Consider the following 16,918-nt stretch of genomic DNA (forward strand, 5'->3'; position numbering starts at 1 on the left):
GCAGCAGCAGTTCAATGCAATACATAATATAGAAGAAGAAGAAGAAAAAATAAATAAGTAAATCAATTACAGTATACTTATATTGAACAGATTTAAAATTGTGCGAAAAACAGAAATAATATATATCAAAAAAGTGAGGTAGTGTTCATGGGTTCAATGTCCATTTAGGAATCGGATGGCAGAGGGGAAGAAGCTGTTCCTGAATCGCTGAGTGCGTGCCTTCAGGCTTCTGTACCTCCTACCTTATGGTAACAGTGAGAAAAGGTCATGCCCTGGGTGCTGGAGGTCCTTAATAACGGATGCTGCCTTTCTGAGACACCGCTCCCTGAAGATGTCCTGGGTACTTTGTAGGCTAGGACCCAACATAGAGCTGACTAGATTTACAACCCTCTGCAGCTTCTTTCGGTCCTGTGCAGTAACCCCTCCACACCAGACAGTGATGCAGCCTGTCAGAATGCTCTCCACGGTACAACTATAGAAGTTTTTGAGTGTATTTGTTGCCACATCAAATCTCTTCAAACTCCTAATGAAGTACACAGGTATAATGAACGAGTGTAAGACATAAACTGCTTACCGGTAGCACACAAATTCAGAATCGGAAATGATCGTGATCCCAGGCTATCTCATTATATATTCCAAAATATGAAAACATCCAAAATCCAAAACGCTTCCAGCCCCAAGCATTTTGGATAAGGGATTCTCAAAATGTATAAGTTACAATTAGAAATGTAAGGAATAAATAAGTGTTACAAGTAGTCACACACCAAATGCTGGAGGAACTCAGCAGGCCAGGCAGCATTTAGGAAAAGAGTACAGTCAAAACTTCGGGCTGAAAACCTTTGGTAGGACTGGAGAAAAATTGCTGAGGAGTAGATTTAAAAGGTGGGTGTAGGGGGAATAGGTGAAATACAAGGTGATAGGTGAAATCTGAAAGGGGAGGGATGAGGTAAAGAGCTGGGAGGTAAATTGGTGAAAGAGACAGAAGGCCATGGAAGAAAGAAAAGGGGGAAGGAGCACCAGAGGGAGATGATGAATGGGCAAGGAGATAAGGTGAGAGAGGGAAAAGGGGAAGGGAAATTGTGAAAGGGGGGAAGGGTGGTGGGGGGCATTACTGGAAGTTTGAGAAATTGCTGTTCATTCCATCAGGTTGAAGGCTGACCAAATGGAATAAAAGGTGTTGTTCTTCTAACTGAAGTGTGGCCACATCACATCTGTGAAGGAGGTTCATGGATGGACATATCGGAATGAGAATGGGAGGTGCAATTAAAATGGGAGATTCTGCATTTACCGGTAGATGGAGCACAGACGCTTGGTGAGGCGGTCTCCTAATCTATATCAGCCCTCACTGATATACAGGAGGCCACACTGGGAGCACTGAACACGGTATATGACCCTAAGAGACTCACAGGTGAAGTGTCACCTCACCTGGAAGGATTGTTCGGGGCCCTAAATGGTAGTGAGGGAGGAGGTGTAGGGGCCGGTGTAGCACTTGTTCTGCTTGAAAGGATAAGTGCCAGGAGGGAGATAACTAGGGAGGAATGAATGGACAAGGAAGTCGCATAGGAAGCAATCCCTGTGGGAAAGCAGAAAGTTGGGGGGTGGGGTGCGGCAGGAAGAAATGCTTGGTGGTGGAATCCCGTTGGAGATGGTGGAGGTTTCGGAGAATTATGTACTGGACGCAGAGGCTGGTGGGCTGCCTAGCCTGCTGAGTTCCTCCGGCATTGTCTGTGTGTTGCCATGATTTCCAGCATCTGTAGATTTTCTCTTGTTTGTTACAAGTAGTCCTTTCCTTTATTCCAACCCTCCCAGTATGATAATCTCATAAAATCAAAGTTTGGCTTCATGCAAGTTGTTAGCACTGTGATTTATACTGATAAATATCTTGCTTATTTCAATCTTGGCACACAAGAGTAAATATTGGAATTCAAGGCAGCCTGCTCAGAGTCTCAGTCGATGAGAGAGTGGTTTGCAGATAAATCATTAAGCAGTATAAAGTTTCCACGGTGACCTGTACTGCTGACTACAGTGGCTTCATTCCAGTTCCATCAGTTTCTCAATTTAAGAACCAGAAGATTGTATAACGAGGTTCTTACAAACTCTGCCAGAGGTGACTATTAAATCTGTAACACTGATTCAAACAATATGATAGAGGATCAATATGACTTGGGATCATAGAGTCATAGAGAGCGACAGCACAAAAACATGCACTTTGGCCTATCTAGTCCATGCTGGACTGTTATTGCCCATTTTCCTATCGATCCACACCTGGTCCATAAGCCCCCCATACTCCTTACATCCACGTACTTATCCAAATTATTCTAAAATATTGTAATCAAACCACTTCTGCTGGCAGCTCGTTCCACACTCTCACCACAGAGGTAAAATTCAAAAGGGCAAAGAATGCAGGTCTGAAGGTGTTGCATTTAAGTGGACGAAGAACTTGGAATAAGGTGGATGAACTCGTGGTGTAATTAGAGATTGGTCATTATGACGTTTACTGAGTTGTGGCTGAAAGAAGGCAATAGTTGGGAGCTTAACATCAAAGGATATACCTTGTATCGAAAGGACAGACAGGAAAGCATAGGCAGTAGTGTGGCTCTGTTGGTAAGAGATGGAATTACATCTTTAGAAGGAGGTGACATAGGGTCAGAGAATGTCAAACTTTGTGGGTAGAGTTAAGAAACTGCAAGGGTTAAGAAAACTATTATGGGAATCATATATAGGCCTCCAAATACTATCCAAAATGTGGGGTTGAGGTTGCGAAGGGAGCTGGAAAGTGCATGTAATAAGGGTAATGACACAATTGTAATGGGGGACTTCGATATGCAAGGGGATTTGTTGAATGCCTATAAGATGTCTTTTTAGAGCAGCTTGTGCTTGAGCCTTCTAGAGGAAAGGTTATCTCTGATTGGGTGTTGTTTTGTTAAAACCTAGATTTTATCGGTCACCTTAACATAAAGGAACCCTTAGGAGGCAGTGATCATAATATGATTGAATTCATACTGCAATTTGAGAGGGAGAAGCATAAGTTTCATGTATCAGTATCACAATGGAATAAAGAGAATTTCAGGAGCATGAGAGAGGAGCTTGCCCAGGTGGATTGGAGGAGGATACTGGCAGGGATGATGTCAGAGCAGAGGTGAGTGAATATTCTGGAATGGTTAACAAGGCGCAGGATAGATATGTCCCACAGAAGACGTTGTTCTCAAATAGTAGGGGTAGACAACCGTGGTTGATGAGGGAAGTAAAAGTCAAGGAAAGGGCATATAAAGTAGCAAAAGTGAGTGGGAAGTTGGATGATTGGGAAGCTTTCGAAATCCAACAAAAGGCAACTAAAAAAAACTTTAAGAAGCAAAAAAATGAAATATGAGGACAAACTAGTCAATAATATAAAGCAGGATACTAAAAGTTTTTTTCAGATGTATAAAGAATAAAAGAGAGATGAGAGTTGATATTGGACCACCGGAAAAAGATGCTGTAATGGGTAATGTAGTAATGTAATGTAATGTAATGTAGGAATGGGGGACAAAGAAATGGTAGATGAACTTAATAAGCACTTTGCCTCAGTCTTTATCATGGAAGACATTAGCTGTATGCCAGATATTCAGGAGTGTCAGGGAGCAGGAGTGAGTGCCATTGCTATTACAAAGGAAAAGGGCTAGGTGAACTCAAAGGTCATAAGGTGGATAAGTCACTTGGATCAGATGGTCTACATCCCAGAGTTTAGAAAGAGGTTGCCGAAGAGGTAATGAACGCGTTGGTCATGATCTTTCAAGAATCACTAGATTCTGGCATGGTCCTGGAGGACTGGAAGATTACAAATGTCACTGCACTCTTTAAGAAGGGAGGAAGACAAAAGAGAGGAAATTATAGGCCAGTTAGCCTAATCTCAGTGGTGGAAAGTGTTGGAATCCATTATTAAGGATGAGGTTTCAGGGGACTTGTAGACTAATGATAAAGTAACTCAGAATCAGTATGGCTTCTGTAAATGGAGATCTTGCCTGACTAATCTGTCAGAATCCTTCGAGGAAGTAACAAGCAGGGTGGACAAAGGAGAGACAGCGGATGTCATTTACTTGGATGTTCAGAAGGCATTTGATAAGGTGTCACATGTGAGGCTGCTTAACAAGATAAAATCTTATAGTATTACAGGAAAGAGGAGTGACGGGCAGGCAGGAGGCAGCGAGTGGGAATAAAGGGAGCTTTTTCTCGTTGGCTGTCAGTGACTAGTGGTATTGCTCAGGGGTCAGTATTGGGATCACTACTTTTCACATTTTTTGTCATTGATTTAGATAATGGAATTGATGACTTTGTGGCAAATTTGCGGATGATACGAAGGTGGAGGGGTAGGCCTGCTGGCGGTACAGAGGGGTAGGTAGTGCTGAGGAAACAATGTAATTGCAGCAGGTCTTAGACAAATTGGAAGAATGGGCAAAAAAATGGTAGATGAAATATAATGTTGGGAAATGTACGATAATGGATTTTGGTATAAGGAACAATAGTGTGGACTACTATCTAAATGGGGAGAAAATTCAAACATCAGGAGACTAGTGTTGAAATTGCAGGGGCCCTGGCAGAAATAGTTAAAATGTTGCTGTCTACAGGTGAGGTGCCGGAGGATTGGAGAGTGGCTCATGTTGTTCCGTTGTTTAAAAAAGGATCGAAAAGTAATCCGGGAAATTATAGGCCAGTAAGTTTAACATCGGTAGTAGGTAAGTTATTGGAGGGAGTACTAAGAGACAGAATCTACAAGTATTTGGATAGACAGGGACTTATTAGGGAGAGTCAACCTGGCTTTGTGCGTGGTAGGTCATGTTTGACCAATCTATTGGAGTTTTTCGAGGAGGTTACCAGGAAAGTGGATGAAGGGAAGGCAGTGGATATTGTCTACATGGACTTCAGTAAGGCCTTTGACAAGATCCCGCATGGGAGGTTAGTTAGGAAAATTCATTCACTAGGTATACATGGAGAGGTGGTAAATTGGATTAGACATTGGCTCAATGGAAGAAGCCAAAGAGTGGTAGTAGAGAATTGCCTCTCTGAGTGGAGGCCTGTGACTAGTGGTGTGCCACAGGGATCAGTGCTGGGTCCATTGTTATTTGTCATCTATATCAATGATCTGGATGATAATGTGGTAAATTGGATCAGCAAATTTGCTGATGATACAAAGATTGGAGGTGTAGTAGACAGTGAGGAAGGTTTTCAGAGCCTGCAGAGGGACTTGGACCAGCTGGAAAAATGGGCTGAAAAATGGCAGATGGAGTTTAATACAGACAAGTGTGAGGTATTGCACGTTGGAAGGACAAACCAAGGTAGAACATACAGAGTTAATGGTAAGGCACTGAGGAGTACAGTGGAACAGAGGGATCTGGGAATACAGATACAAAATTCCCTAAAAGTATCACAGGTAGGTAGGGTTGTAAAGAGAGCTTTTGGTACATTGGCTTTATTAATCAAAGTATTGAGTATAAGAGCTGGAATGTTCTGATGAGGTTGTATAAGGCATTGGTGAGGCTGAATCTGGAGTATTGTGTTCAGTTTTGGTCACCAAATTACAGGAAGGATATTAATAAGGTTGAAAGAGTGCAGAGAAGGTTTACAAGGATGTTGCCGGAACTTGAGAAACTCAGTTACAGAGAAAGGTTGAATAGGTTAGGACTATATTCCCTGGAGTGTAGAAGAATGAGGGGAGATTTGATAGAGGTATATAAAATTATGATGGGTATAGATAGAGTGAATGCAAGCAGGCTTTTTCCACTGAGACAAGGGGAGAAAAAAACCAGAGGACATGGGTTAAGGGTGAGGGGGGAAAAGTTTAAAGGGAACATTAGTGGGGGCTTCTTCACACAGAGAGTGGTGGGAGTATGGAATGAGCTGCCAGACGAGGTGGTAAATGCGGGTTCTTTTTTAACATTTAAGAATGAATTGGACAGATACATGGATGGGAGGTGTATGGAGGGATATGGTCCATGTGCAGGTCAGTGGGACTAGGCAGAAAATGGTTTGGCACAGCCAAGAAGGGCCAAAAGGCCTGTTTCTGTGCTGTAGTTTCTATGGTTTCTATCAGAAGTGCAAAGGGTCATTCACTCCTCTCTGGTGGGTGCTTGGCGGTGTCATTTTTAAAATGTATTTTATTTAGAGAAGCAGCGCTGTAACAGGCCCAACAAGCCCACTCTGCCCAGTTAGGACCATGTGACCAAATAACCTACTAACCTGTATGTCTTTGGAATGTGGGAGGAAACCAGAGCACTCAGAGGAAACCCATGCAGTCACGTGTTTTGAGTGTGTGCCACTGCAGTGTTTTTCAATGCCCACTGGCCTCATTGTTGCTCAATATCCCAGCCAACGTTGACCATCCTGGATCTTTGGCAGGGGCCAGAAAATGTACCGGTAGGTTGAGAGCTGACCTCTGTAATCAATCACATCCAGTTGCTCTGCAATTTAATGAGGCAATTTCTGTAATGTTGCAAAACAAATTAAGAGGTAATCTGACTCAGGACCTCAGAAAATGATTTTCAGAGTGATCTCTTAATCTTAATGTAACAGATAGCACAATCGCTGATCTGGGTCTGATTCTCACCACTGTCTGTAAAGGGTCTGCACGATCTCCCCGTGACTGTGCGGGTTTCCTCCAGGTGATCCAGTTTTCTCCAACATTGCGAAAACGCATGGTTAGGATGAGTATGCAGTGAGAAGTGAAGGAGAATGAGAGGAGATTTGATTGAGGTATACAAAGTAATGACAGGTTAACCGCAGGCTTTCAGGCTCGCTGAGACCAGAGCTAGAGATCATGGCGTAAGGGTGAAATGTGAAATATTTAAGGGGGACATGAGTGGGAACTTCGTCACTCTGAGAGTGGTGAGACTGTGGAATGAGCTGTCAGAGGAGTTGGTGGATGAGGTTTGATTGCAACATTTTGGATAGGTACATGGATGGGAGGGATATGGAGGACCAGGTCCAGATGCAGGTCAATGGGACTAGGCAGGATAATAGTTTGGCATAGACTAGATGGGCTGAAGGGACAATCTGTCTGTATCTCCACCAAGTGTGAATGTACAATCGAGCATAATCTGATTGTATCCCCACCTGGTGTGAAGGTACAATCGAGCACAATCTGATTGCACCTCCACCTGATGTAAAGGTACAAACGAGAACAACCTAATTGCATCTCCACCTAGTGTGAAGGTACATACGGCAACAATCTGACGGTACCTCCACCTGGTATGAAGCTACAGCCAAGTATAATCTGCCTGTACCACCACCTGGTATGAAGGTACAATCGAGAACAACCTGATTGCATCTTCACCCGGTGTGGAAGTACAGTCAGGTACACTCTGACTGTATGTCCACCTGGTGTGGAGGTATGGTCAGGTATACTCTGACTGTATCTCCACCTGGTGTGAAGGTACGGTCAGGTATACTCTGACTGTATCTCCACCTGGTATGGAGGCTGCAATAGGCAGAATTGCAAAAAAAACCTGCAGAGACCTGTAGACTCAGTCAGCTCCATCACGTGCACAATCCTCCTCAACATCAAGGACATCTTCAAAAGACGATGTCTCAAGAAGGCAGCGTCCATCATTAAGGACCTCACCATCCAGACATGGCCTCTTTTTATTGCTACCATCAGGCAGGAGATTCAGGAGCCTGAAGACGTACACTCAATGATTCAGGAACAGTCTCTTCCACTCTGCCATCTGATTTCTGAATGGACACTGGACCCATGAACACTACCTCACTACTTTTTTTTCTACTTTTGCACTACTTATTTAATTTAATTAGTAAGCTATTTTTTCTATTTATTATGTATTGCATTTTTCTGCTGCAGCAAGTCAACATATGCCGGTGATATTGAACGTGATTATGATGTCTCTAATGTCACATGACGGTTTTTGATTTATTTTTTCTGATATGACTTCAAATACTCTTCTGTACACTGGTTGAAATCCCATGTAGGGTGGCCTTTCATTGATTCTGTTATGGTTTTTATTCTATAGAATTATTGAGTGTGCCCACATGAAATTGTAGGGTTGTGTATGGTGACATAAATATACTTTGATAATAAATTTAATTTTGATCATAGCCGTGTAGAAACCATTGCCAAGAAAGCACACCAACCACCTTTACTTATTCACAAGGCATGACCAAATTTTTATTTACGTACCGTAGAAAGCATCCGATCCGGATATATTAGAAATTGGTATGGCAACTGCTCTGCCCAAGGCAGTTAGAAATCATGGAGGTGTGAACACAGCTCTGTCCATCTCTAAACTATGCACTTCTCCCTAGATTCCATCTACATCCCCAATGAGCTGTGAGGAAACTCACAGGGACATATGGTAAAAAAAAGCCATTGGGTCCCTTCAACCTTACATACTTCCTGTTGAGTAATTACTAGAGATAGTGAAAAAGGCTCCATGGCTGATGGTGTTGGAATTGAAGAAAAGATGTTCTGACAATGGAGAGGGGTTTCAGAAGAATGTTTCCAGGAATGGAAGGGTTAACAAATGAGGAGCATTTGATGGCTCTGGGCCTGTACTGGCTGAATTTTGAAGAATGAGGGAGGGATCTCATTGAAAAATATTGAATATTGAAAGGCCCAGATAGCTCTCTATAGTGTGGGAGTCGAGGACCAGAGGGCACAGTCTCAGAATAGAGGAACATCCCTTTAGAACAGAGAAGAGGAGGAATTTCTTAAGTCAGAGGGTAGTGAGTCCATAGAATTTGTTGCCACAGACAACCGTTGTTCTTTTGCGTGCATTTGGGTGGAGGTTGTTTGGTTCTTGATTAGTCAGAGCGTCAAAGGTTACAGGGTGGAGACAGGAAAATGGGGTTGGGAGGGATAATAAAACAACCACATTGCAATGGTGGAGCACACTCAGTGGGCCAAATGGCCTAATTCTGCTCCTGTGTCTTATGGTCTTTTGGAATTAGTGTCGATTTATCACTGTCATATCTGTTGAGATACGGTGAAAAGCTAGTCTTGCATATTGATTATACAGATCAAATCATTACACAATGCATTGAGGTAGAACAAGGTCAAACAATAAAGGAACCCCCAGTTTGGTAATGATGATCGTGTGTGAGCACATTTTGTGTGGGCAGGCAGTATTGTGAAGTGAAGTGAACTGGGCAATCAATAGCAGAGATGGAATCAGGCTTTGATGCCAAGAAGTCACATGGTGAAATAGTGCTGGTGATGCTCAGTGTAGCTCTAACTGTTATTAACAAGCTCCGATCGACCGTGGACTGAAACAGTCCTTCCTGTAATGAACAGATGAACACCATTTCTTCTTTGGAAAACAAATAAAGTGGCAGGTTCTGGAATCTAAAGCAACAACAGAAAAGCTGGAAGAACTCAGTCAGTCAAACAGCACCTGCAGAAATAGAAACCTGTTATTTTCTCAGTCAAGGTCCCTTCACTGAATTTCGAACATAGAATATAGAGCATAGAACAGTACAGCAGGGTATAGGCCCTTTGGCCTACAAGGTTTTGCCTACCTTTTGACTAACTCTAAATCATCTAACCTTTTCCTCCCACGTAACTTTCTGTTTTTCTTTCATTCATATGCCTATCTAAGAGTCCTCTTAAAAGTCCCTAATATGTCTGCCTCTACCACTGTGGCAGTGTGCTCCATGCATCCACCACTCTCTGCAAAAAAAAAACCTAGCTTTGATATCACCCATATACTTTCCTCCAATCACCTTAAAACTATGTGCCCTTGTATGAGCCATTTTCATCCTGGAAAAAAACACGCTGGTTGTCCACTCCATCAGTGCCTCTTATCATTCTGTACACCTCTACCATGTCCCCTATTATCCTCCTTTGCTCTAAAGAGAAAAGCCTTAGCTCGCTCAACCTATCCCAGAAAACATGCTCTCTAATCCAGACATCATCCTGGTAAATACATAAAGTTAGACTACAAGGAAAGTGATAAATATACAGTCCAATCCAACAGTGATTAGTTTTATTTATTTATAGAGATACAGCATGGAGTAGGCCCTTCTGGCCTCACACGACATACCACCATGCAACCCCCAATTTAACCCTAGTCCTAACCACAGGACAATATGACCAACTAAACTACCATCTGGTACGTCTTTGGACTGTGGGAAGAAACCGGAGCACCCAGAGGAAACACACACAGTCCTGGAAAGAACGTGCAAACTTCTTACAGGCAACAGTGGGAATTGAATCCGGTTTCCTGGCACTGTAAAACACTGTGCTAACCACTACGCTACTGTGCTGCCAGTATATACTTATACTTTATACTTTATTGTCGCCAAATAATTGGTACTAGAACGTACAATCGTCACAGCGATATTTGATTCTGCACTTCCCACTCCCTGGATTACAAATATTAAATATTAAAAATAGTTGAAATTAGTAAATATTAAAAATTTAAATTATAAATCATAAATAGAAAATAGAAAAATGGGAAGTAAGGTAGTGCAATAAAACCGAGGGGCAGGTCCGGATATTTGGAGGGTACGGCCCAGATCCGGGTCAGGATCCCTTCAGCAGTCTTATCACAGTTGGAAAGAAGCTGTTCCCAAATCTGGCCGTACGAGTCTTCAAGCTCCTGAGCCTTCTCCGGAGGGAAGAGGGACAAAAGGTGTGTTGGCTGGGTGGATCGTGTCCTTGATTATCCTGGCAGTACTGCTCTGACAGCGTGCGGTGTAAAGTGAGTCCAAGGACGGAAGATTGGTTTGTGTGATGTGCTGTGCCGTGTTCACGATCTTCTGCAGCTTCTTTCGGTCTTGGACAGGACAACTTCCATATGAAAGGTTATATGAAAAATTACATGAATCTACATTTTAGCTGGTAGGTGAGCACAATATCAACTCAAAAGTATTTACTCAACAGGGAACACAGAAAACAGTATACCAGAAATGTTGCAAGTTATACATAGATTATCATACAAGATAATTAAGTGATTTTGCTGAATGCCTAAGAGATGGCATTTTAGAGCAGTTTGACATTGAGCCTACTAGGGGATCAGCTATATTGGATTGGGTGTTATGTAATGAGCTGGAGGCAATTAGGGAGCGTAAGGTAAAGGAACCCTTAGGAGGCAGCAATCACAATGTGATTCAGTTCAGCTTGAAATCTGACAGGGTGAAAGTAAAGTCTGCTGTAGCGGTATTTCAGTGGAGTAAAGGAAATCACAGTGGTCTGAGCGAGGAATTGGCCGAAGTAAATGAGAAGGAGATGCTGGCAGGGATGACAGCAGAGCAAAAACGGCATGTGTTTCTGGGAAAAATGAGGAAGGTGTAGGATAGGTGTATTCCAAAATCAAAGAAGTACTCAAATGGCAAAATAGTCTACTGTGGTTGTCAAGGGAAGTCAGAACTAATGTAAAAGCAAAAGAGAAGCAAAAGCAAAAGCTATTGATAGGATGGAAAACTGGGTTGAGAAGTAGTAGATGGAGTTCAACCCAGATAAGCGTGAGGTGGTTCATTTTGGTAGGTCAAATATGATGGCAGAATATGGTATTAACGGTAAGACTCTTGGCAGTGTGGAGGATCAGAGGGATCTTGGGATCCGAGTCCATAGGACACTCAAAGCTGCTGCGTAGGTTGACTCTGTGGTTAAAAAGGCATACGGTGCATTGGCCTTCATCAAACATGGGACTGAGTTTAAGAACCGAGAGGTAATGTTACAGCTACATAGGACCCTGGTCAGACCCTACTTGGAATACTGTGCTCAGTTCTGGTCACCTCATACGGGAAGGATGTGGAAACTACAGAAAGGATGCAAGGAGATTTACAAGGATATCGTCTGGATTGGGGAGCATGCCTTATCAGAATAGGTTGATGTTTAGGGGTCTCTTGCAGGATGTTAGGGATAAATTTGTCTTGGTGAAGAAGGTAAAGAATGGTAGGGTGAAGGAACCATGCATGACAAGTGAGGTGGAAAATCTAGTCAGGTGGAAGAAGGCAGCATACATGAGGTTTAGGAAGCAAGGATCAGATGGGCCTATTGAGGAATATAGGGAAGCAAGAAAGGAGTTTAAGAAGGGGCTGAGGAGAGCAAGAAGGGGGCATGAAAAGGCCTTGGTGAGTAGGGTGAAGGGAAACCCCAAGGCATTCTTCAATTATGTGAAGAACAAAAGGATGACAGGAGTGAAGATAGGACCGATTAGAGATAAACGTGGGAAGATGAGCTTGGAGGCTGTGGAAGTGATCAAAGTCCTCAATGAATACTTCTCTTCGGTATTCACCAATGAGAGGGAATTTATGACAGTGAGGCCAATATGAGTGAAGTTGATGTTCTGGAGCATGTTGATATTAAGGGAGAGGAGGTGTTAGAGTTGTCAAGATACATTAGGATGGATAAGTCCCCAGGGCCTGACGGAATATTCCCCAGACTGCTCCATGAGATGAGGGAAGAAATTGCTGAGCCTCTGGCTAGGATCTTTATGGCCTCATTGTCCACGAGAATGGTACCAGAGGATTGGAGGGAGGCGAATGTTGTCCGCTTGTTCAAAAAAGGTAGTAGGGACATTCTGGGTAATTATCAACCAGTGAGCCTTACATCTGTGGTGGAAAAGATGTTAGAAAAGATTCTTAGAGATAGGATCTATGGGCATTTAGAGAATCATGGTCTGATCAGGGACAGTTAGCTTGGCTTTGTGAAGGGCAGATCGTGTCTAACAAGCCTGATAGAGTTCTTTGAGGAGGTGACCAGGCATATAGATGAGGGTAGTGCAGTGAATGTGATCTACGTGGATTTGAGTAAGGCATTTGACAGGGCTCCATACGGTAGGCTTATTCAGAAAGTCAGAAGGCATGGGATCCAGGGAAGTTTGGCCAGGTGGATTCAGAATTGGCTTGCCTGCAGAAGGCAGAGGGTCATGGTGGAGGGGGTACTTTCGGATTGGAGGGTTGTGACTAGTGGTATCCCATAAGGATTGGTTCTGGGACCTCTAATTTTCGTGATTTTTATTAACGACCTGTATGTGGGGGTAGAAGGGTGGGTTGGCAAGTTTGCAGATGACACAAAGGTTAGTGGTGCTGTGGATAGTGTAGAGGATTGTCAAAGATTGCAGAGAGACATTGATAGGATGCAGAAGTGGGCTGAGAAGTGGCAGATGGAGTTCAACCCGGAGAAGTGTGAGGTGGTACACTTTGGAAGGACAAACTCCAAGGTAGAGTACAAAGTAAATAGCAGGATACTTGGTAGTGTGGAGGAGCAGAGGGATCTCAGGGTACATGTCCACAGATCCCTGGAAGTTCCTTCACAGGTAGATAGGGTAGTTAAGAAAGCTTATGGGGTATTAGCTTTCATAAGTTGAGGGATAGAGTTTAAGAGTCACGAGGTAATGAGGCAGCTCTATAAAAGTCTGGATAGGCCACACTTGGAGTACTGTGTCCAGTTCTGGTCGCCTCACTATAGGAAGGATGTGGAAACATTGGAAAGGGTACAGAGGAGATTTACCAGAATGCTGCCTGGTTTAGAGAGTATGCATTATGATCAGAGATTAAGGGAGCTAGGGCTTTACTCTTTGGAGAGAAGGAGGATAAGAGGAGACATGATAGAGGTGTACAAGATATTAAGAGGAATAGATAGAGTGGACAGCCAGCGCCTCTTCCCCATGAGGGAGGGTTACATAGGAGGCACGGTTTAAGGGTTGGTACAACATTGTGGGCCAAAGGGCCTGTACTGTGCTGTACTATTCTATGTTCTATGTTCTATGAAATCGGCCTTTTCTCCTTGGAGCGATGGAAGATGAAAGGTGACCTGAAAGAAGTGTATAAGATGATGAGAGGCATTGATCATGTGGATAGTCAGAAGCTTTTTCCCAGGGCTGAAATGGTTAGCATAAGAGGGCACAGTATTCAAGTGCTTGGAAGTAAATACAGAGATGTCAGGGGTAAGTTTTTTTTTGCAGAGAGTGGTGCGTGCGTGGAATGGTCTGCTGGTAACGGTGGTGGAAGCGGATACGATAGGAGACACCTGGATAGGCACATGGACCTTCGAAAAATAGAGGCTATGGGTAACCCTAGATAATTCCTAAAGTAAGTACATGTTTGGAACAGCATTGTGGGCTGAAGGACCTGTATTGTGTTGTGGGTTTTCTATGTTTCTATGTTTCTAGAAGGCATACAACAAAGCAAAAATTAGCGGGAAGATAGAAGATTGGGAAGCTTTTAAAAACCTATAGAAAGCAACTAAAAGAATCATTAGAGGGAAAAATAAAATATCAAAGCAAGCTATCAAACAATATCAAGGTGGATAGAAAAACCTTTTCCAAGTATATAAAAGATAAAAGAGAGATGAAGTGCATATAGGTCTGCCAGAAAATGAGGTTGGAGAAATAATAACAAGGGGCACGGAGATGAACTAAATGAGTATCTTGCATCAGACTTCACTGTGGAAGACATTAGCAGTGTGCCAGATGTTGAAGGGTGTGAGGAAAAAGAAGTGAGTGCAGTTACTATTCCAAGAGAGAAGGTGCTCAAAAAGCTGAAAGACCTAAAGGTACATAAGTCACCTGGACCAGATGAACTGCACACTAGGATTTTGGAAGAGATAACAGTAGAGATTGTAGAGGCATTGGTACGGATCTTTCAAAAATCATTGGACTCGGGCATGGTGTCAGAGGACTGGAAAATTGCAAATATTACTCCACTCTTTAAGAAAGGAGGAAGACAGCAGAAAGGAAATTATAGACCAGTTAGCTTGACCTTAGTGGTTGGAAGATGTCAGAGTCAATTGTTAAGGATGAGGTGATGGAGAACTTGGTGACTCACGACAAGATAGGACAAAGTCAGCATGGTTCCCTTCAGCGAAGATCCTGCCTGACGAACCTGTTGAAATTCTTGGAGGAGATTGCAAGTAGGATAGATAAAGGGGATGTTTTTTTACTTGGACTTCCAGAAGGCCTTTGACAAGGTGCCACACATGAGGCTGCTTACCAAGTTAAGAGCCCATGGTATTACAGGAAAGCTACTAACATGGTTGGAGCATTGGCTGATAGGTAGGAGGCAGTGAATGGGAATAAAAGGATCCTTTTCCGGTTGGCTGCCAGTGACCAGTGGTGTTCCGCTGGGGTCGGTGTTGGGACCACTTCATCTTAAGCTGTATATCAATGAGTTAGATGATGGAATAGATGGCTATGTTGCCAAGTTTGCACATGATATGAAGATTGGTGTGGGGATAGGTAAGAGTTGAGGAAACAGGTAGACTGCAGAAGGACTTAGACAGATTAGGAGAATGGGCAAGAAAGTGGCAAATGAAATACAATGTTGGAAAATGCATGGTCATGCAGTTTGGTGGAAGAAATAAATATGTAGACTATTTCCTAAATGGGGAGAAAGTACAAAAATCTGAGATGCAAAGGGACTTGGGAGTCCTTGTGCAGAACACTCTAAAGGTTAACTTGCAGGCTGAGTTGGTGGTAAGGAAAGCAAATGCAATCTTAGCATTCATTTCAAGAGGTCTTGAATACAAGAGCAGGGATGTGATGCTGAGGCTTTATAAGGCACTGGTGAGGCCTCTCCTTGAGTATTGTGAATAGTTTTGGGCTCCTCATCTGAGAAAAGATGTGCTGGCATGGGAGAGGGTCCAGAGGATGTTCCAAGGATGATTGTGGCAATGAAAGGTTTATCACACGAGGAACGTTTGATGGCTCTGGGTCTGTACTCGCTGGAATATAGAAGGATGAGGAGAGATCTCATTGAAACCTTTTGAATGTTAAAAGGCCGAGACAGCGTAGATGTGGGAAGGATGTTTCCCATGGTGGGAGAGTGTAGGACACAGCCTCAGGATAGAGGGGTGTCTATTTAAAACAGAGATGTATAGAAACTGCTTTCGGTAGAGGGCGATGAATTTGTGGAATTTGTTACCACAAGCTGCTGTGGAGAGCAGCTCGTTGGGTGTATTTAAGGCAGAGCTTGATTAGTTCTTGATTGGATTTGGCACCAAAGGTTATGGGGAGAAGGCCGGGGAGTGGGGCTGAGGAGGGAAAGAAAAGATCAGCCATGATTGAATGGTGAAATAGGCTGGATGGGCCAAATATCCTAGTTCTGCTCCTATGTCTTATGGTCCAAGATGTAGAGTAGAGAAAATTAAATGGAGATTTGATAGAGATACTCAAAATCATGGTTTGAAAGAATAACTAAGAGAAAATGCTTCCTGTGGAGGGGGGAGGTGCGTGGATCAGTAACCAGTGGACATAGATATACAACAATTGGTAAATCAAAGCCACGGCTGCCTTTCTTTACACAGTGGGTGGCTGGGATCTGGCATGTATCACTTGAAATGGTGGTGCAAACAGATACGTTAGTAATTTTCAAAAGGGAGTTTAAAAATACTTGAAAAAAATGACAGAGCTCTAGAGATTGACCTGAAGGATGTGAATAATCTAATTCTTTCAACCTGCTGGCAGATTCCCAGTGGTCTCAATCGTCTTCATTGTTATTTCTTTTGATTTAAAGTTCCCTTTTTTGCTTCCATTTCTTTGATTCTTTTGTTTGTTTGTGAAGAAAACAAGAGATCCATGATCCTTATTTTCCAATCCTGGGAGATAACTGTTCTTTCATTCCCTTTCTTGGTTCGTACATAGAATACAGAAGAATACAGCACAGGAACAGGCCCTTCGGCTCACAATGCTGTGCCAAGCCAAATAGATTAATAATCAAATGACCAGCTAAACTAATCCTTTCTGCCCACACAATGTCCATATCCTTACATTTTCCTCACATTCATGTGTCTGTTTAAACATCCCTTAGAAGTCCCCAGTGTATCTGCCTCCACCCCCATCCCAGGCACTGCTTTCCAGGCACCCACCACTCTGTAAAAATCTTTCCCCTTGCAACTCCTTTGAAAATTACCTCCTCAGTCCTTAAATGCCTCCACTCTGGTATTAAACATTTCATCCCTGGGAAAAGACATTGTCTGTGCCTCTCATAA

At 43.0% G+C, this 16,918-nt stretch overlaps 1 protein-coding gene across 3 annotated transcripts in view; it reads left to right on the forward strand.

The window, feature by feature from the left end:
* Positions 1-16,918, forward strand: part of dcc (DCC netrin 1 receptor) — a 1,425,388-nt gene that overhangs the window by 406,376 nt on the left and 1,002,094 nt on the right. The window lies entirely within an intron of this gene.

The sequence above is a fragment of the Mobula hypostoma genome, chromosome 3 (genome assembly GCF_963921235.1).
Source record: "Mobula hypostoma chromosome 3, sMobHyp1.1, whole genome shotgun sequence".
Classification (NCBI taxonomy): Eukaryota; Metazoa; Chordata; class Chondrichthyes; order Myliobatiformes; family Myliobatidae; genus Mobula; species Mobula hypostoma.